The 21,453-nt window shown below is 36.3% G+C and overlaps 1 long non-coding RNA gene across 2 annotated transcripts; it reads left to right on the forward strand.

Annotated features, from left to right (window-relative positions):
* Positions 1 to 627: 627 nt before the first annotated feature.
* On the forward strand, positions 628 to 14,802 carry LOC148674164 (uncharacterized). 2 transcript variants are annotated; one of them, XR_015935049.1, is made up of 3 exons: positions 628 to 893; positions 1,716 to 1,991; positions 8,071 to 14,802. It is a non-coding gene; the product is annotated as an uncharacterized LOC148674164 (long non-coding RNA). The 2 variants fall into 2 exon arrangements; XR_015935055.1 differs by having other exon boundaries at positions 1,742 to 1,991.
* Positions 14,803 to 21,453: the final 6,651 nt, after the last annotated feature.

Raw genomic sequence — 21,453 nt, forward strand, 5'->3', positions numbered from 1 at the left:
AATAAATTTAAATCCGATTTCCACTCAGCTACTAAAATAAGATATTGAAACACTGCATAGGACAGAGAAAATAAAGATAAAAAACAGTTTAAAGAATTAAAATAAAGAAAATGCTATGCTAAAGTTTATAATACACTTTTAATTCCAGAAATGTTGAACAGATGGATGACATCTGACAGAAGGAAGCAGTGCTTTTCACAGAGAAACTATGGTCATCATTTCCCCCTGGAACTATGCGGAAGTCCTTATAATTATTAGAAAGCTTAGTATCAAAAAATGCTAACCTGCTCTTTTTACTTACTTAGTCATTTTTAAAATCAATGCATGCAGTGGGTCATTTATCTCCAGCTATCAAACAGAATTACACTTGGAAAAATGAGATGTCAATTGGTTAAAGTCCCGTCAATGCAGTGTAAGAAAAAAACCCTGATGGCAAACACATTACAGAGAATGGAAAAGGCAATTAAAATAAAAAAGGAAAATATATCCGGGCTGTTTAACCTCATCTCGTGCTCATCTTTCTGGGTCATCTCGTGCACTTGTTTGATATGCTCCTCAGAGAAAGTCTATTACCACATTCAGCATAATTACTCAAATTCCTCATTGTGCCATCAGAGGTACAAGGGTTTGGCGACATTCCTGAAACTGCTTAGCCAGCTGTGAATGCCTGATACAGCGAGAAGCAGCTTTGGTGGGAAGAAGGCGAAAGAAAAAAGGAAGGAAGAAATCTGTGTTCATGTTTCAGCAAGAAATCTTGCTGTTGTGGGAAAAAAAAAGGAATTAAATGACAAAAAGACCAAAGGGAAATGCCCTTTACAATGGCAGGCTGAGTGCTGTGAAAAATGAATTTCTAGGATGGAGGAATGAGAATGAGAATGGCACATGAACACAAGGTAATCTGGGAGATGCTGGGGTGAAGCAGCATCTCTGAGTTTTAATGAACTCTTACAGAAATAGGTCACAGTAACTGACCTAATAACTACTATCTGCTGTTGTAGTTGAGATTCTTTTGTTTTTAAACTAAATTAGGCTCATGGTGGTGCAAGTGTACCTCTCCATATCATTGGTCTTTCTCAAGGATTATGAATAAATTATTCTAGAAACTTTATACTATTCAGAAAGGTTTCCAGTATTTGAAGAGCTTACTATTCTGATTTATACTATTCAGTATGGTGACCTTTTTATTAGGTGATACAGCCTGATTTTCTAGTCTTAAATTGGAAGAACACTGTCTTGTTAATTTGTTTCTCATAGATATGTGTTTTGCTACAGTATATACTGTACTGTAAGAGGGTGGTACTGTAGGTGGAGACAATATGGCGGTTCTTCACTGCATTACCCAGAAAGCATTGAGGGCTGCTCTGCTGTCCTAGGTCACCTGACTAATTGGTTGATGACAATTGGTTAAGTGACAATCAAAAACCTCCTTGGTTACCTGTATTGTTATCTTTCTGCTGTCTGAAGAAAGAGGGCAAATCTTCTTTAGTGCATGGTTCTAGGAAGAAGGAGATGAGTTAACAAACAACAAATACGTGGATTTGTCCTTGGGTATTTTTGGAAGCTTCAAAAAGAGACTGGCATTTGAAAGCCGGTAAACAGCTTAGCTGCCCAGTGTGTTTACAGAGAGGGTTTTACAGTGAAGAACCACAATTTTTTTGAATTTGATAGCATGATATTAATAATAATAATAATAATAATTGCTTACACTTATATAGCGCTTTTCTGGACACTCCCCTCAAAGTGCTTTACAGGTAATGGGGATCCCCTCCACCACCACCAATGTGCAGCATCTACAGTACCTGGATGATGCGACGGCAGCCATAGTGCGCCAGTACCCTCACCACATATCAGCTATCAGTGGGGAAGAGAGCAGAGTAACGAAGCCAATTCATGGATGGGAATTATTAGCATGAGACTGCACCGTAAAAAAAGAACACTCTTTTTTGCCTTACAACTGTGTTTCTGTGCGTGTCCTGCCTTGAATTGCCTAGGTAAGTATGAGCATCTCACCACCACCTACTTGGATCTTAATGCTAATTTTCGCCATTAAATATTGATGGATTACATTAATTTGCTCAAATTTGTCAGAACCTTAAATTTCTGTCCAAACCTATTTTTCCCTTTTCACATGTTTTCTGCTGCCTGTGTGTACTCCATCTTAAATGATGTATATTCTTAGTCCCAACCTCCTGCTAATGCACTTTTTGCTTTAATCCCTGCCTTGAAAATATGACATTTCCACACTAGCAGAGAGGTTTCATTATGAGTGTGATTCTGACAGAATGTAATGCAGTTTGAAAGGCAATGCAGTGCTTCCAAATGAAAAGGTACCTGTAAACCTTTCCATTTTTTTAAATTACATGCCAGAGCCAAAGTACTGATGGCAAGTCAAGCATTTATTCAGGAGGCTCGCAAGACTATCAAATCACACACACACAGTCCACACCCAAGCACAGAAGCTCAAAAGGCCAGAGTTTCTCCTTGTTTCAATGTTGTGAAGTGGACAGAGAGTATTTCAATGTACTATCAATGTCAAAATGATTGCGTTACATTTCCTACAGTATGTCCTTCCAAACTTCCATATTGGTAATACTGTACGTGAACACAGAGAAAATAGGCCATGCAAATAATGATCCATTGTCTAACAGTCCTTGATTATGCTTTTTTTTATTTTCTGAGAGTGTAAAAAAGTATTATTTAATACATAATCTGTTAAATTAGCCAGATCTGAGGAATAATTAGAAAGTAATTATTTATTAGCAGAATGTTAAATAGTATTTATTAATATACTAATCATTGGGCATTCATCAAACCATATGCAGATAATAAAGGGGAAAATGTCTGAAAAATGATTAAATCATATGATACTTAAGTACAACTTAACAAAGGTTTATACAGTATGTCAAAAACATAATAAAGGACCTCTGAGAAATAAAATAACTTTTTCAGTGTTAATATTTCCAGAAACAAAAAACACACCTCTATGAATTCTACAGACATATACAATTTGTTTTTTGTTCAGCATCTGAATTGTACGACTGTTCTACTATGGCTTGATGCATATTTACGAACTCCCCAGCTTTAACTCTTTGAACAAAGTTTATACTAATGTTAAGATTGAACAGGTCTGTGCTCCTTACTAGCTAGTTTAGCAAAAAAAAAAATGTAACTAATTTAAAACTGGTTTATCATGATTAAGAGATGCCAAGAGGCAGACCTACTGTCATATCAACACTATGCAGCATTCATTATTTTTTCTGCCAAATATTTAGAAGAGATTTCTTTATTTCCTAGAATATCCATCAGTTTTTATGTTATTAAAAAGCACTCTGTCAATAACTGTGCAATAAATGCCACAATATATCATGATGTATGTGGTGATTTAATCATGAGATGTGTAATTTCCGAAGCTATGTGGAACTGGGTGGTTCACTTGATTAGATCGTACATGCCTGGAGAGTTAAATGCTGGAAACAGATAGATTATGAAATCTGATTTGACGGCACGATTAAACACCAAAATTTCATTTGAGAGGAGGCTGTGTAAATTCCTGGGTCTACAAGCCAAAAGAAACATATAATTAACAAGAAATCGCTGTTCCTTGAGTTATTATTTCTTTAACAACCTCTCTATCTTTAAGAACATTTTTGAAAGCCTTCTTCAGAAAGGCTTTTACTTAATGGGTTCTGTGTCTGCCCCCTTACATCTTCTTCTGCATTCTAAACCCTTGGTTTTATTGTGCTCCTTTTATTACCTCCTCTCCTTGTTAACTTCTTTCTTACTGTAAAGCACTGCTAATGGGCCCATATCAATTATTATTACTATTATTATTATTTGCTGTGCTCCAATCTGACAGGGATCACCGTATCTGGTCAACTATGTGTGAGGTCATCAGATTTGGAGGCTGAGCAATCTCCTCCGCACAGCATCAATGGCTCCTTATACAAATTGGGTGCATTGCCCCACTAGAAGTATCTATTGCATACTGCTATTTACAGTAGCAACCCTTTGAAAATCCCACTGTCTTCAAAATAAGTTTATAATGCAATTTCAGTTTTTAGGTGGGCTATGAAAACAACAAAATTATGTTAATTTTGTTGCCCTAAAAGAAACATGTATTCTCATATAAGCCTCTGGTACCAATGAGAGTCCTCTTTATCAAAAAAGCAGTGTGAATACAAGGAACTCTATACAGTATGTGCATATTTAACATGTATTAAAACATTCTACATTTGAAAAATGGAGCTTGACCTTTTAAAATCCACTGTGTCAGAATGTTTCATCTGCATTCCCTTAAGCCACGGTGTATGATCTTCGTACCATATAGTATTAGTCATAAGGATTTTGTGCCACTTGTTCCGGACTGAATTTGTATTATATCACTAGACACATCTCTAAGAAAGCAGCAAGGTAAGATTATATACTGTAGCGTGTCCTATGCAGCATTTGAGCCTGTAGATGACAGCTTTTTTAATGAAAAGCTAAATAATGATATACTTGCAAGACATTATTGATTTTTACAAGATAATTATCCTAATCACGATTTGTAAGGGAAAAAATAAAGATGCATCAGACACAGCACTGAAGAAGTGATGTGACTACAGTAGGTCTCTTCACAGACCCACCACAGCACTGAAAATTAAATCTCAATAAAATCACAATGTAACTTTATAATAAAGATAATATATGCACACAGTATACATGGAGTAAATGCAAATGTACTATACAAACAACACAATATATTATAAAATATATTTTGTATACAAAATATACAATATACCTACAAATACAGTACATAAAAAAACGTTAAACCCCATGTTACATCCTACTGCAGGTTGAAGGTCTCCTCAAAACATGACAATGCCAGACCAATCAGGCTGCTAAGCTGGTTTCAGTGAGACTGATATTGTATGCCATACCAGTGTATTATATAGTAAATATTCAGAAAAGCTAAATCTTTTTTGACACAGGTGGGTGCCACACTTCACTGGGTACCCTTCTTACCGTCTTCTTATAAAGAACCTTGGTATCCTATAGGATTGAAAACATTATTTTAAGTGCAAGAAATGGCTATTGTTATTACTTGAGTTGTTCTCCTTGAAGTAATTCAAGAAACCATGTGACCGACAGAATTGCTCTTTGGTTACCGATGGCCCTATGTGTAAATAGAAAAGATTTCTTCCTTCTACTGTATTTTCATTTTCCTTGCCGCTTTTGTAAAATATTGTGTTGGGAGAGCAGGATTGGATGGAAATGTACTATTAGCATTGCTAATGAGAGGTGGGACACATCATGTGCCGCAGTCTGAGTGCTATTCCACTAATTCTGTCCTGATGCTCACTAAAGCATTTGCCATGTTTACAGCTCAATTGAAATTGCACAATACACAGACCACCGTATGTACCTTATTATCTCTGTCTTATGCTTTAATTCAGAACTGTGTTAAGCTCATGTGCCGGTCATCTGCTTTTTGAGTTTCTGCTGCACATTTTGTAAAGATAAAGAAATGTTTGCCCTGTTAAGTCAGAGACAGTGGTCCAGTTAACCAGGCCAGCATGTCTTAAGAAGGAGAGAAGAAACTGAAGCACCCAGGGAAACTCCATGTAAGCATGAGTAGAACATGCAAGCCAGTCTCCATACAGAAGGTGCTCCAGGCCAAACCTGAACACAAAACTGGAAATCTGCAAGTGGCACTAACTGCCATGTGGACCAACATAACAATATATTGCTTTGCACTCATAAAAATTCGGATTTTACAGTATACTTCCATTTATTTGGAGCTGATAACCACATGTCTAACTTGAGTGAAACTCTTCATTACTGTTCAGGTCATGTTTTGTGTAACTCAATTGGCATTGACACAAACACTATGTCCCTTGCTGGGAGAACTTAGCCCACAGTAGTAGCAGACAATACATCTTTAACAGTGTCAAAATAACCCTCACACCTGTGTGAAAGTGACACAGACATTGATGGAAAGGCAGGGCTCCACTCAACAGTGGATTAATAAAATCTGAAGATGAGAAGTAAACAGACAGACAGATAACGTAAATACAAGGATGGGCAGATAGAAAGGATTGGAATTGTGTGGTGATTCTTCAGTGTTTTTTTATCAATATTTATTGATATCTGCACTGTACAATGCAACCACATTAGTTATTCACTCTTGTAGGTTTTGGAATATGATTAATACTGATGTGTAAAGATGTGAATTTAATGGAAAATCAAATTCTTTTAAGATGCAAGGACAGAATTTTGATATTCGATGTGAGCTCTCAGTTTTGTACTGCACGACATTCGCTCTAAATCCAGTTCAGTGTTGTGATGCACTAGCTCCTAGCTATGCTTAATGAAGACAGTAATCTGCTTAGGCTTCTTGGTGCATCAAAGCTCAGTGCCCCGAGACATACTGAACCTTCCCAAGAAATATTTTTGATATGACCTTTAATGTTACACATATCTGAAAATTACTTTGCTCTAAAATTTCATAGGAAAACTGAAATTGTAGGACTAATAAATACATTTGAATTGGATCCTGGGTGCTTCTGGCATTTTGTACAACCAAAGACATATGAGCTAATGTAGCCCTAACTATAACAAAGATCCTATTGTTAAAGCATTTCTAGACAAAATGACATTCAAATTTCAAATTTAATTTGAGAAGGGCAGCACTGTGGTGCAGTGGTTAGCAGTGTCAGGGCTCTGGGTTCAATTCCAGACCTGGGATGCCACCTGCATGGAGTTTGTATGCTCTTCTTGTATGTGTTTGTATTAGTTCCCTCCAGGTGCCCTGGTTTCCTCCCACAGTTCAAAAATATACTGTTAGGTTAACTTGCTTCTGGAAAAACTGGGCCTGGTGTGAGTGTGTACAGTGTGTCTGTGCCCCGCAATGGACTGGCATCCCATCCAGGGTGTATCCTGCCTTGTGCCCATTGCTTCCTGGGATAGGCTCCAGAATTGGAAGAAGTGATAAGAAAATGGATGTATGGAAATATTTGGGGATACAGACTTTGAAAATATTCAGAATTCTAAAGCAAAACTTCAAGTCTTCACATAATCTGAAATACAACTAAAAACATACAGTACATGAACCGCAATTCTTTTATTCATTGGTTATCCGTTATGGTCAAGGATGATTTTCATTTGTGAGCCCAAAGGGAACTCATATGATCAATACAGGATCTAAAAACTCTCTGGCAGGTTATGTATTTTCTGGCTTGGGAAATATCTGATCATATACTGCACATTCCAGTCATGGTGAGATCTCTTCAGCATAGTCAGGAGCCAAATCAATTACGTCCTTAGAGCTGAGCAGCAGTATTTGGAATTGTATTCTGACATCCACAGGGAGCAACAGGAAAGAAGCTTAAACACGTAGGAGATGCTCTGGTATTTTCATTACAGGTAATATCTGAGTAACTGAACAAGTCACATCACAACTGTCTGACAAGAGATACTATTGGATATTCAATGTGCTGAATGTTGTTACTGCATTATCAGTAGACACCAAAGTAATATTTTTCATTAGGCTGCAAATCTCTAAGTGATTTGTGAATTTAATCTCAGCAATTAGCACCTTTAATGACTGTTATCTCTAAGATACATTTGGTGGATGTGTAGATATTTGTGGAGTACACATCGGTCCTGTAAACAGAGGTCAATCAGACATGGTTTCTCTTTGGTAGCTAAACTATAACTATGCCTCAACAGATGTTAGCAAACATGAATTCTGCACTGTTTTTCAGTAAATAGTTGCTAAGTCATTTTAATTACCTAACTGAAATCTGTGCTTAATTTGTATGTTTGTTTCCCTTTTATTTGCTTAGTCCTACTATTGAAACTGTCTGTATGTGCATTATGCTCTTCAATTACATTTTAGGAGCAAAGATAAGCTTAATTTATTCATGATTCCCCTCCATTCGCTCCGCTTCTTTTATCTTTTCATTATCACACAGAGCCACTCTCAAATATTAATTTATTTTGTTGCTCACGTCTGCTGTCTTTTTTATAAGTGCTGCTTTTCAGATTATTAATGTTTTTTAAATTACATTTCTCCTTTGTTTTTTGCAGCACAAGGAATGGCATGGAGCTAAATGAAAAGCACGCACTGGACAATAAATAATGATTTTTTTAATCAGCACTATTTTGAAAGGCTCATACCTAGGTGACTTGTGCAAATCTTTTCTTTATGCAGAACAAAGCTGGGAATTTACAAATCTTCTCCATACAAATTCTTTCCAAGCACATATTTGGTTCCACGAAGAGCTCATGTGACTCTTCACCTTGAGATGTTCATGTACTGTAAGACATTTTGGGCTTTTACCTTGTTCTGCAGCAGACTTTCTAACACTTCTGTTGACATTGAGGGATGATTCAGAGAGCTATTCAATTGTAAATAAACATTATGTTTGTCATGCCAATTCCCCAATTACAGAGCTTGCAATTCCCCTGTCTGTCTTTTTTCCATTTTTCTGAGGTGGAGCTAAGGTACCACCCAGAAGCTGCATGCAGAAATAAACCTGCCAGCTCCTCATTTTCCACCTTCCTCAGTCCGTCATGCATTTCATTTAAAGACTTCACCCCCCCTTTTTTAATTATGCAGTGCAGAACATCACTACATTTTCCTCATCTTCAAAATTTTTCATTTTCTTACCTTTGATAAGGTAGGTTTGCCAATTTTTGGTCACATTTAAGGTAAGTTCAATGTCAGAATTTTTAGGATTTGTAACGCCATGACTAGTTGAAACTGACAGCTATGGTAACTGACAGACAGGAATCCAATTGCAGTGACTCGGAGGCGAGAATTGTGGAAACTGCTGACTTGCTGGTGCTGGTTGTCAGGGTTGCAGGCAGGTTTCAGGTTCCAAGTTTCAAGTCTCAGAAGTTGGGGATTTTTCAGGTTTTCAGGCTGACTTGACTCTCAGAACAGCGTGGGGTGCAGCACTTGGGGGTGGTGAGGTGGCTCTGTGGCTAAGGATCTGCACCTGTTGCTGGTTCGTATCCTGCGGCTGGCAGAGAAAACCTACTCTGTTGGACCCCTGAGCAAGGCCCTTCACCCCAAGTGATCCAGGGGCGCCACATAAATGGCTGACCCTTTGCTCTGACCCCCAGCTTTTCTCCCTGTCTGTGTGTCTCATGGAGAGCAAGTTGGGGTATGTGAAAAGACAAATTCCTAATACAAGAAATTGCATATGGCCAATAAAGTGATCTCTCTCTTAATCTCTTACTTCCTAAGGAATCTCAATGTCAGAGCATTGATTCAGTGGTGTACAGTAACAGGTTTTAAATAGGAAGAAATCAACTGGATGATTAATTGGATGATTGATAGAGGGGAACACTGACAGATAGCCAGAGTGTGTTGTGATGCCCCTGGGACAAACAAGATCACTAATAGGAATGTTATGAGGCAACTGTGGCCCGCATGGGCAAGACATGCTACAATTACAATGTTATGCTGCCATTCCCAAATTGCTTTAGATCCTAATGCCACTTCTTCCCCCCCAGGTCATGCTCATTCCAATTCTTTAGAACAGTGTTGCTCCATGGACATGTGATTCCGAATAACCTGTAGTAGAATAGTGAAAACATTATTTTTAAGGAAGCTTATGAAGTGTGTCACAACGGCACTACAGAAACCTAGTAATTTGAAACAAAATATAAGTCGAAGAAAAAGATCAATGCCCATCACCCTGGTGAGTAGCAAATCATTTATGCTAGTACTCACTGCAGGACTTAATTTGCATTAAAGCATGCCATGACCAACTTTTATAAATGGGTAACAAAACAAGTAAATTACTTATCGGAGAGCTATACAGTCATAAACTAATACTCATGTACATTAGAACCCATTAATGTTCAACCTAAGATATTACCATTACCTCCTCAAAATGCACAACTCTTGATCATCTCCCAGTGGGAGGCAGTTTAATATGTTTTATAAATGGCTTTCCTGTATGGCAAAGTGCGAGAGCGTTCTAGTTGTAATATATATTGCGATTAATGGAATTTCAAAACCAAGAGTTGTATCAGCATGCTGTACATAATCGAGATGAAGCCTTATAATCTTAGACACTTTAATTTTATACATTGGAAGAATTATATTTATATAGCTTCCACTCAAAATTCTACACTGCTCAAAGCATTAAAAAGTGGTCCTTATCATAAATTTCAACTAAGGTTCTATTCAGTTTATTAACCCCAACTTTGACGAAGAATTGAAGTGTTGCACTAATTGCCCTGACATATTGTAAGAAGCGAGAAATTTATTGTGACCATTCTCTTCTCTTCCATTCCTCACAGAACCGTATTCAAAGCTCATTTTATTTCAGCGGTTCGAAGGGCTATTAAATTGATCAATGGGTCAATATGAAAGGTTTCTGTATTTGCCATAGACCCTCTGGAAGGTATTTTCAGGAACAGGCATTTCCAAGAACTGCAGACCTGAAGAAGGACTCATAATCCACAAATTCCAAATAAAAGATGAGGCACTGTAGTTCGAATACAAGAAACTTAATTCCGAGGTCAATTAGAAAAGTTTCATACAAATATTCATAGGTGTCTTTATACAGTACACTGCTGTATGTCATGTCAGTCATGTCAAGGCTTTGATATGTTTTTTATTACTTTTTTAACTCAGCGTTTTCTCTTCTCAATGCAGAAACACAATTCTATCGTGATCATCTGGAATTGGAGCCATTTTGTCATTTTACAAAGTACGAAAAGAAGCCTTTTTCGCTTTATGGGTGTGTAGAGAGGAGTAAAGGATGGTAATGACAAGGAACTCAGGGATGTCACTGGTAAATACTGGTTAATTGGATTGGCTAGTTCCAAAACATGTCATATGACCTGGTTGGCCTCCTTTGTTTAGATTACATCAAACTGATGATAATGTTTTTGAAGACACTGATGAATGTGAATCAAAAATCAACAATTAACAGTCTATAGTATTACATAAAAGATGTTAATAAAAAACACGAATGGCCTAATTAAATTGCTGATACCTAATTTATATTGTACTGTACATACTGTATATTGCAAATGATAGATGTGTCTTTGACACCTAAGACATGCAAAACAGTATATATACTGTATACAGTACAGTATTCTCACTCATATTGACATTGTTTCCATCCATTAATAGCAATGATATAAGGACAATAAATGTTGTTTGACTAAACAATTACAGTACAACCTCTAAGTGTCTTCAATGCTCATTCTTTCTAGCAAGTGGTGGTTAAGACTTCTCATGAATAATCTAATTAAAGGTATGTCAAATGTTATTTTAGATGTTGACATAGTTGAAAAAATAATAGCATTCAGAACCTGTGAACTGAACTGCTTGTAGTAAAGTTGGCGCACAGGTTATAAAGGTTGCAACAAAGTTTGAGTCACTTAATTACAAAACAATGACGAAACATCTCAGTGGTGGCAAGATAAAAAGTTTGCAGTGCGATATGCAGAGTTGCAAGAGCAATTTTCTTTGTGATTGCTTTTTTAGGGGAGTTTCAGTTCCCTGCAGGCTAGCACACTTTTACGAAAAGAAAAAAAAACTCCTAGCTACCTATATGTAGGTTATTGAGGATACTTTGACACTCTCCATTTTTTCGTAAGTGTTTTTTAACATTGAGCCTCTTCTTCACTGAAGCTGTAGGGGAAAGAGGAAGAGAGATGTCTGTGATGGGAATGTGTTCATTACAGCCTTTAACTTTTATAGTTTTTTTCAAGTTTATAAGCTTTTCAATAATGAGTTTTGAAGTGGTGAGGGGGTGGGGGTGGAGAGAACCATTATACTGATTATCTTCCTTAGATCTTTTAATCTGTCTCGGTTTATTATGTAAAACCAAACTCTTTTGATCAGTGATTCTTTGTTATAATTTTACCATTCAACATATTAATTAAAGTGGCACCCATAAGTTGATAACAAAAATGCCACATTTAAAGCTGTGCTACAGTATATAATGTGTGGCTTTACTTTTATTTGGTCAATTTAAGTAAGCACTCTTAATAAACTGAGGCCCAGTGGAAATCTGAATATTGCTAGTTCTCTGCAGTGCTGCACTGGCAATGTGCATAATAATGGCTTCAGAGCAATTTTATGCTAATCTGTTAATTAGGCTGAGCTTTCAGGGGAAGCAGAAGGTCTCATTCATAATGAGGGTCTTGACAGTTGTTCTAATGGTTTTGTTCTACGGTGTCATCAAAAAAAAACATTAGAAGGTAACTCCTGATGCAAGCAACAACTTTTTTTTGTTATCTACAGTAGTCAACTTCCTTCAGAGGCAGAACATATCACATAGCATTTACTGGTATGCTTAATTTCCTTTCTGATGTTTATATCACAAGGCTCATAAAAACAGCACAGGTTTAGATTAAAAGCTAATATGTGTTGTTTGTTTTTCTCAAGCTTTACATAATGAAAAGTAGTTACAAACTTGCATGGTGCAGTCTACCAACTGTGAATGCCAAAATCTGCAGTGGTATTTATAAATGGCTTAATGTTCCCTGATGTTTAACTCCAGACCAAAGCAATTTTGATCTCAGTAAATTCTATCTCCTCACCCTCCTTATTATCCTTTTTATTTTTAGTTATTGGAATTTATTTCTTAAAGAAAGCACCAAGGTTTGACATTTACATCATCCAGAAAAGGGCAGACTAGCTGCACTGAAGAAATATTGGAATTTTTCAGGACAGTGATGCAGTACAAAGTGAGACTGAATTACTGAATTTAAGAGAGAATAACCCCGGTCATATTGGGTAGGTGGCACCACACGACCCCCTACTATTACACCCCAACTTTGCTTGAGTTTAGGAAATTATGGGTACAGAACTGGGCACACCCACTTATCCCATACAGCAGAAGCGGAAAACCAAAGTATTCCAAGAGGTGTTGCAACTTGTTTCAGAGTCCTACAATCCTTATGTAAAGAACTGTACCTCTTGTCATGAGCTACAAAGGCACTTTCCCATTATCATGATGTCCTCTGGTGTGTGTTTCATTGTGAATTCTAAAGAAATCCATTTGGATGACCTTGACAATACCTTTGAGGCTTTTGAACACTTGAATCAGGTCACCTTATAGTCTTGTCTCTTTAAGCCTGAAAATATATATTTTTTAGCTTGTCAGAGTAAGACAATCCTTTGAGCCTCAGAATGCATCTACAGTAGTCACCGATTCCAGAGCAGGAACCTCTTTCTAACACATGATGATTAAAATAATACACAATATTTTAAATAAGGACCTACAGTAAAAGTGCATCAAACAGTTTTAGCATAACATCCCTTTTAATAATTTGACAACAAAGAAACCTAAGTCTTTTTCATGAGCAGCTGCTTCAAGTTCAGTTTTCATCACCTTATATTATGCATAAACTAAAAAATATAAGATGGAACTTTTACATTTAATGTTTATATTACGTGTAGTGATCTTCATTAAATATTAGCTACAATTAAATATTAGCTGCGGTGGGTAGTCTTGAATTATATCTAAATCTTTTTTTTTTATTTTCCTTTGTAGCCTACAGTGTTTGTTAACTCTACCACTTGGCATCCTCTGAAAATGTGATTAAGTAACTATAGCAAAACCTAGATAAATGATAAATCTGGAAGGTCCTAATAAGCAGTACAGTATCATGTACAGTACTTTGTTTGAATCAAATTATGTTTAAAGAACTCTAACAGGTAAATTAAGAGAGATCCACCTTTTCTGCATTCTTGATGACTAACTAAAAACCTATTATTGCCTTATGTTAAGTTCTAATGATCATTTCTATAACCTTATAAATACTGTAATATAAATAATTCTGTAATTACCAGGTTTGGTTGTATCACCCTTTTCTGAATGAGAGTTATAATAGCAATTTGCCAGTCAGTAATTGCTGGAAGAGGTGTGTTTCCTAATGTTAAACATGAGTTTCAAAAAAGGAATAAAGTTAAATGAGCAGTCGTGGACCATGGCCATGTGTTACCGTCTCTTTAAGTAATGACTTATGAGGTGACATTGTGCTAAAAGGCATCTAAAACTGCCACTCTTCTAACGTTTTACACTTGAAGCAAAAAATGAAAAAAAAAAGTGAAAGAGTTTGTAGATCTCTAGGGTTTGTAGGCAGACATGAGTGAGATTTATTTTTCTCCATACTTTGCCAGAATCCATAATAGTGTTACCAAACTCTCATATACCAACCGTCAAGGACTGCTTGAAGGTTTTTCAGAACATTTCTCATGGTATACCCACAAAATCCAGAGTCATTTTTCTACATCTCAGGTCTTGAGAATGACGTTGCATGAAGGGAGCGAGAGCATAAGACAGGTTCTAAAAGAGGGGAGGCCACCTGGCCCGCCTGGCCATTTAATGGTTAATTCACCCCAGGATCTCATCATTGAAAGAAGCAAGGTTATCAGCTTCAACTACATGGCTGGGAAACTTGTCCCACGATCCAACAACACTTTGCATAAAGACACGCTCTTTGTTCTGTGCTCTTCCACATATCGTACAGTATTTACCATTTGTGCCCTCTGGTTTGTGTTTTGCTGCTTATTCTGAGAAAGCCTGGCTCCCGTCAGTGTCTCCTCTCTTCAAGCCTACAAAGCAGCAGTCCCTCCAGCCTGTCAGTTTGGACATTTCCTTAAACTCAGGAATGTACAGCATCTGGCTGCTCTTCTCTGGACAGATTCCGGTGCAACAATATCTTTTCTATGACATGGTGACACAAGTTTTACACTGTATTCTAAGTGAGGCATTACTGTTACACAATTGTAATATTACTGTATATCCCTGGATTTAAATAAAATTCATTTAACTATATATATATATCCCCCAACATTTTGTTTGGCTTTTTCATTGCTTCCCCTGGAAGGTGTAAATAACAAGTCTTTTTTATCAGCAAGAATGTGAATGAGGATGGACAGACAGGCTCCTCCCATACTCCCCACCCATACAGCCATCAACTCTTTGAAGATATCTTTAAATGCATGTAGAGACATCATCGAATCAATTACAGATAGCTATATTAAGCCCTTTTAGAGATATCTTTAAATCATTTTGAGAAATAGAGCAGCTGACTGGAAAGCACTTCAGCACTTCTCTCACAGACCCTACTATAGGCAACTGGGAAAGTTGCAGAAATGGTTGTTTAGCCCAGATCCCTGCAAAGCTCATCCCAGCTCTACAGCTAACGCCATCAGCGCTGTCACTACACGTCCCAGGTTAAACCTTTTCCATAGATACTGAGGGAAAGAGGCAGTTTTTTCTATGTGAAATCATGTTATCCTTTTTGAAAGCCTATAGTTATTTTAGGTGGCTTCACCTTACTTTAAGGCATTCTGTCAGCTTCTGTAAGAGTCATATTTTATCACAAATTAGGAAACGTAATTTAATATCCATTGAGAATGGCCTCTTGAATAACATTACAAATTATTCAAAAGTTAAACAAATGTATTATGATATTTTCTTCTTAGGATTCTGCTAATTTATGTTAGTCAGCTTGCACTTATTAATGAGACTCCAATCAGCCATTCCTAGCACAGGATATATGACAAGGAAGATGCTATACCGCTGACCCATAAGTATAAATGAGTTTGACATGTAACCAGCACAAAGGTGTGCAATGAATGATTAAGCTTCTAAGATAATTAAGCTTTGAACAGCTCATAAAGGCATTCACAGACGGTTAGAACTGCAATGGTTCTAAGAGTGTCAGGAGGTGCTGTTAATTACTGTATGCATACAGTACAGTTTTTGTATTAGTGTATGTACTGTACTGCATGTTAACAACCATACTAATGAAGAAAATGTATACTTATCTCTATACTTAAAACATTAACTTATGCAAAACATACAGTATGATTCCATGGAGAAAGTTAGGAGGAATAAAATAAAATCCAAACAGTTTAAATTATAAATTCCACTACTACATTGTTTATATACAGTATACTGTATATACTGTATAATTGGTGTCCCCTTATTTTAGGACAATTGTTATTGAACATCCTTCGTTATGCTACCGAAAATGGCATATCTCCTACATTTCTCCAGTTACTATTTCTGTATCAGGGCACATTGCATGTCTCTGGAAATCACTATTAAAAGAGTTTGCTTTGTGTATACCCAATTTTTTGCTCAGTGCATTACTGTACCTTTCAATGGAACCTGAAACCTGACAGATCTGATAAAGTTCTACTGTAAGTCTTAACTTGTTCTGTACACAAAGTTAGAAAATAATTCCTGCCCCATAAATATTTAACTTAAAGTATAAATATTATATAAATGTTGTGACTTGGACAGGGCTCCTGCATGCAAATGAGACTAGCAGTTTGTACTAATTCGATTACTTAAATCCTTTTTACCTTGATATACAGTATGACAAAATGTATTGTAGAACTGATGTTTGAAAAGTATGTAAGAAACACTAATTGCAACCTGTACATCCAAAACCGTGCCACACTGTGAAAATGCATCACTACTTTTATTGTTTATTCATTGGTGTCCAGTTGTTCATGTAAGGTTTTCTCGCTTTTTTTGTTCAAGAAATCCCAAATTGCATGCACAACATTTCTATCCTTTTATATTATGAAGATAATATAAAATACGAAGATGGAGACACTACTGGTGCAACAGAGTACAGGAAAACAGCATAGATGCAAAGGAAATTAAAGATTCCAAAAGTATAATATGGCAAGTGAGAAGAGAAAAAAAACCGCTGTCACTGACAATTTTCAGGATTATACTTAATTCCTGCAAGTTCTCAGTTCTTAATGAGCTGATCAAACATGCTGAGTAAGGAAAAAGGTGTTAGGAGTCATGGAATCTCTTGAGGTTTCAATTATCTCTTGCCTGTTAATATGTATTCAAGCATACATCTCCAGGTAAAAAAAGGCTTGATTCACCGATTTTTCAGACCCAGCTCGCTCATCTCTCAAAAAAAGAGAGTTACAGTATTTGACCGTATTTTAGGAGCACGATGAAGAACACTCGTTGTACCCCAGCATTCCAACTGGACCCCACCCTTTGATTGTACTGACAGTAAACCACACTCACGTTCATGTTGTGAAGCCAAGGAGCAAATTTAACACAGTGTGCAAGACTGTGAGCAGGGCACAGTATGTGATGGCTAAGATGCAACTGAGAGTTTTTATTAAACAATAGAAACCCCTGGAAAACCAGAAGCAAAGAAAGTGTATTATCATTCTCATCTGAAAGCGAATAAATAATACTCTGCCCTGGGGATCACCCAAGATAAACCCAAACATGCGTATTTTACCTCTTAGTTTCCAATATATTCACATTCCCCTATTTTAATATATTATTTAAGCACATGCAGCGTGTTTATCCCTGTTTTTTCCACCATGATCATTTCTTTATATTTATGATGCAGCTATAAATCACTTTTAACATCTAAGCATTCTGTTAAATCGTTTTTTGTTTGTTTTTAATGGAAGTATTGTTCTATACTGTTGATATTGATATCGGTATAATAAATGAGTGCTGACTCCCACATTTATTGCATTCAAAGATTAAGCTGTTCCTTCTCCTTCATGAACTAATCAAGATAAGGAACAGAGCAAGGCATAGAAAGAAAAACAAATCTCAATTTCTTCTTTAACCCATGTTGACTTGGAGGGTTAATCAATCCATCCAGGATACTTCTTCCAATTCAATGTCATGGGGCAGCCAGAGTCCACACCAGCAAGCTTCGGACTCAAGGCAGGGCACACCCTGGAAGGGACGCCAGTCCGTTGCACGGCAGATAGACACAAAGACAGACATGCACACATTCAGGAGGGTTTTCCCAGACACCAATGAACCGATCAGTATGTTTTTGGACAGCGGGACTAAAATAGATCACCCAGAGGAAACCCATGTGAACCTGCGGAGAACATCCAGATTCCATGCAGACAGTTACCCAGGTCAATAATTTTATCCAGGAACCCAGCGCTGCGTGGTAACAGTGCTAACCACTTTGCCACTGAGTTTCCCTAGGAGGGTAAAGTGCTTTCATTTTTTTATGAAACAACTGTACTGTACTGTAGTGTACTGTAGGTGCTATAACAATACAAATTTAAAATCACTAGTCAAAATGGCATTTTGATAATTAGATGGTCTTAAAATAGAACCTGTAATAAGAAAAAAGTCTTAGAAATATAAATTACAATGGTCATGCTTTAGACAAAGTTGGGTAAATATGGGTATAATCTATATCCTGTTAATAATGGATTTGCTATAAGCTGAGTTTCTAGAGAATGTTAATAAAGCATCTATAGCCTTTCAGTAGTAATGATTTAATGGTAAGATTAGCATAAAGTGTTAAGGTTAATATGAACACAACTGTGTAGCAATAAATAGATTGTTGACATTCTATTGAACCTCAGATCACAGTAAATTGATTTTAATTGAATTAGAATATTTATTTAGATTTATAGATGATTGATTTAGCCCTTGCTTGTCCTTCCTACTATAAAGTTTTACCAGTATATTTGCAATGAAAATTGTGAAAATTAGTTCACCATGTTTGCAATTGGGTGAAGAGCACATCATATTATACACTTTGCCTGGATTCTTCTTGTAAATAAAAATATTTTTCTTTTCAGCATACATCTAAACAAAAACTCACAGACTCAGGTATGAGGTGGACTTGTTCTTCTTTAAAGAAAGTATTTGTGGGAACAAAACAGTTATCTTTAAAGTTCAGCATTGTGAAGACGCAATTTCCTGACAGAGGGCATCTCTCCTGAGTTGTGTCTGGTCTATAATTTCTATAGAAATAGTGTCTTTTAAAGAAAAGCCAGATGCCGGATTCTTCTCACCTTGTTTTTATGCAAAGTAAATGCAAAAAGTACTTTTTTCATATGAAAATATAGTCATTTCCCTTTTATTTTTCACTCTTGAAGAGTGGGCTTTATCGTGCTGTTTAACATACTAGTTTCATAATATCTGTGATCTTCCTATTAATGAAGACACTTGTAAAGCCAAATGAGCCTACCTGTGACTCCTGCTGTGGAGTATTTCCTGAGGTTTGCTATCAAGTTCACAGCATGAGATTTCATTGTTTTTTAATAAGTGCTTTATGGCCTAATGTGACTCTGGTTAATCAAAAATCTCTGTAAAAACACTGTTACATCATCAGGATCAGGAAATAACAGTGCATTATAGAACACTGTGTGCCTTTTTGTCCTCTGGCACAACTGTAAAACAAAGTTATACTTGAGGCCCCCAAAATGATAAAGCAAGAAAACATTTATTAACAATAAATAACACAACTATATAAAACACAACATACATCAGTTATACAATAACACTTGTACATCCTGTGCAATACAGTACTTCTTTCTATCAGACATTTGCCCCGTATTCCAAATACTTGACTACAAAACCCTAATCACACCCTAATTAACTTAATTAACTCTTAGGTTAAGAGTCCAAAGGGAGAAACAAACTGCTTCCTAATGAGAATTATAAATATTACTCAGAACTAAAATTCCTTTAATACTGTACAATGTAGGTATCCTAAAGTGAATGGAAATCAATATTCCTAGCATTTCTAACAATACTGTACAGTATATCACCAAACTAAGGCAGACCAGATAAATAATGGCCACTGTAGCACTTATGTATTCATGTTCAGATTAGCTGGCCAGAATCCGGTCTCCGATCAGAGCAAGACTTTCTGACTTCCGGCTCAAGCTTTGGAGGAAGAGGAGGGAGATGGATGATGATAATGATGATGATTTTCCTTTTTCTCTCTTTCTTATTTTCCATGTATTCTGATTTTCTTCATCCTGTCTTCCCTGTACTTATGATGTTGAATGTTTATTTTTTATTATAGTGGCCCTAATGATTTATTAATTTACCAGAATTTATTATTAGGAGCACCCTTTGATCTGTATCATCTGTATCTTGCCAAAATACAGTACTTCAAAATCATATGAAAATGCAAACACAGCTAATCTTTGCTACACTCTATCCTAGTCAAAACAATATCCAGATGCATTATAGTTTTTACATAGCATCATTAGTATTTAGGAAATTCATAAAAAATAATCCATCATTTCGAAGAGTTTTTATCCTCAGTGACTGACAGAAAACTAGGACTTGAAATTCCTTAAAGCAACCTTTAAACCTTAATTTGTGGCCTGTTGAATCACTATCCAATTAGGGTTCACTTTATATATAAAACAAAGTTCCAAATTTTATATACCACGCTTACCAGTATTGTATGGCTGGTATTGCTGCTAGCTCTGACATTTTTTGTTTTAATTATATGATCCTGGAATTCAAACATCTGTGATTCTGTTCTTGTTTAGATCCTCAGAGACTTGTTGACTTGTTAAAGACATCTGCTAAGGGTTTCAGCTCAGCTCTAAATCTTGCTGGTAGCTGTCTTAATTGGAGTATCCTAGAAAATATACTGCTGGATCTGGCAGCAAATGGAAATTGACTGTTGCACTTGTCCGTTCTAAAGGAATGGACAATAAGAACATGCAAAGGGAATGTATCTGAGAATGCACAGAAAGGGAATTTCAAAACAAAAAGGTTCCTTCCCTGTTCAAAAAATCAAAATAATGTTTCTTCTAAGCTTTGGAAGAAATATCATTATTTATACACTTTTCCTAATTTAATTAAGCTTTGCAATTAACATGTACGTCAATGTACTGTACTGTATGGTTTCAAAAACACAAAGTGAAAAGCAGTAGCCTCAACTGATTTCACTGCAGATTCGGCTGTGTAATTGAAGAAGTAGTTGTTTTCCTTGGGAAATTTTAATTAAAATCTGTCAGGTAGATTATTTGTAAAGAAACAGCTGAGGTGATCAGAACTGCCTGAGAATAACAACATCAGTGAAACAGAATGATCAATCAACTTCAGATTCAGACTAATAAAATCTTTAATCTTCCGTATGAGGTGAAACATTGAATTGCTAACAGGGAGAGAAAACATCTGGGAAAATAAATATTTTAGCTTGCAACTCTTGTTTATAAAAACAACTGTGAAGAGCTACAGTATGTGATACAAGCTGTTAGCAATTTTAAGAATAAGAATGCATTGCTTTTCAAGTTATCTTTAAAATCAATGAAAAAATTGAACATCACCTTAAATTAGCTTCAGGTATGCAGGACCTTGTTAAGCTGTTTGAAAAATGCAGCTGCTTTCAAAATCATTGTGAAAGGCTGCAACAATGTGCTACATACGGTACGTTTATATATTCAAATTGCAAACAGGTACTCCTTTGTATGAAGTACCAAATGAGCCATTTGAAGAAAACTCAGATAAATCAACATCTAAAAACATAAATCTATAATCATTTCACAGGCCAGAGATGGTTAATGCCTGCACAGAGGCTACGAAAGCCAACCAACCAAATTTTTTACTAAATTCTGTCAGCAACACCTTCCATGATAGAGCTATTAATTTTAGATTTTCCATTTATATAGTTAAATTTAACTCCCTGTGCTCATTATGG

The sequence above is a fragment of the Lepisosteus platostomus genome, chromosome 3 (assembly GCF_059453375.1).
Source record: "Lepisosteus platostomus isolate fLepPlt1 chromosome 3, fLepPlt1.hap1, whole genome shotgun sequence".
NCBI lineage: Eukaryota > Metazoa > Chordata > Actinopteri > Semionotiformes > Lepisosteidae > Lepisosteus > Lepisosteus platostomus.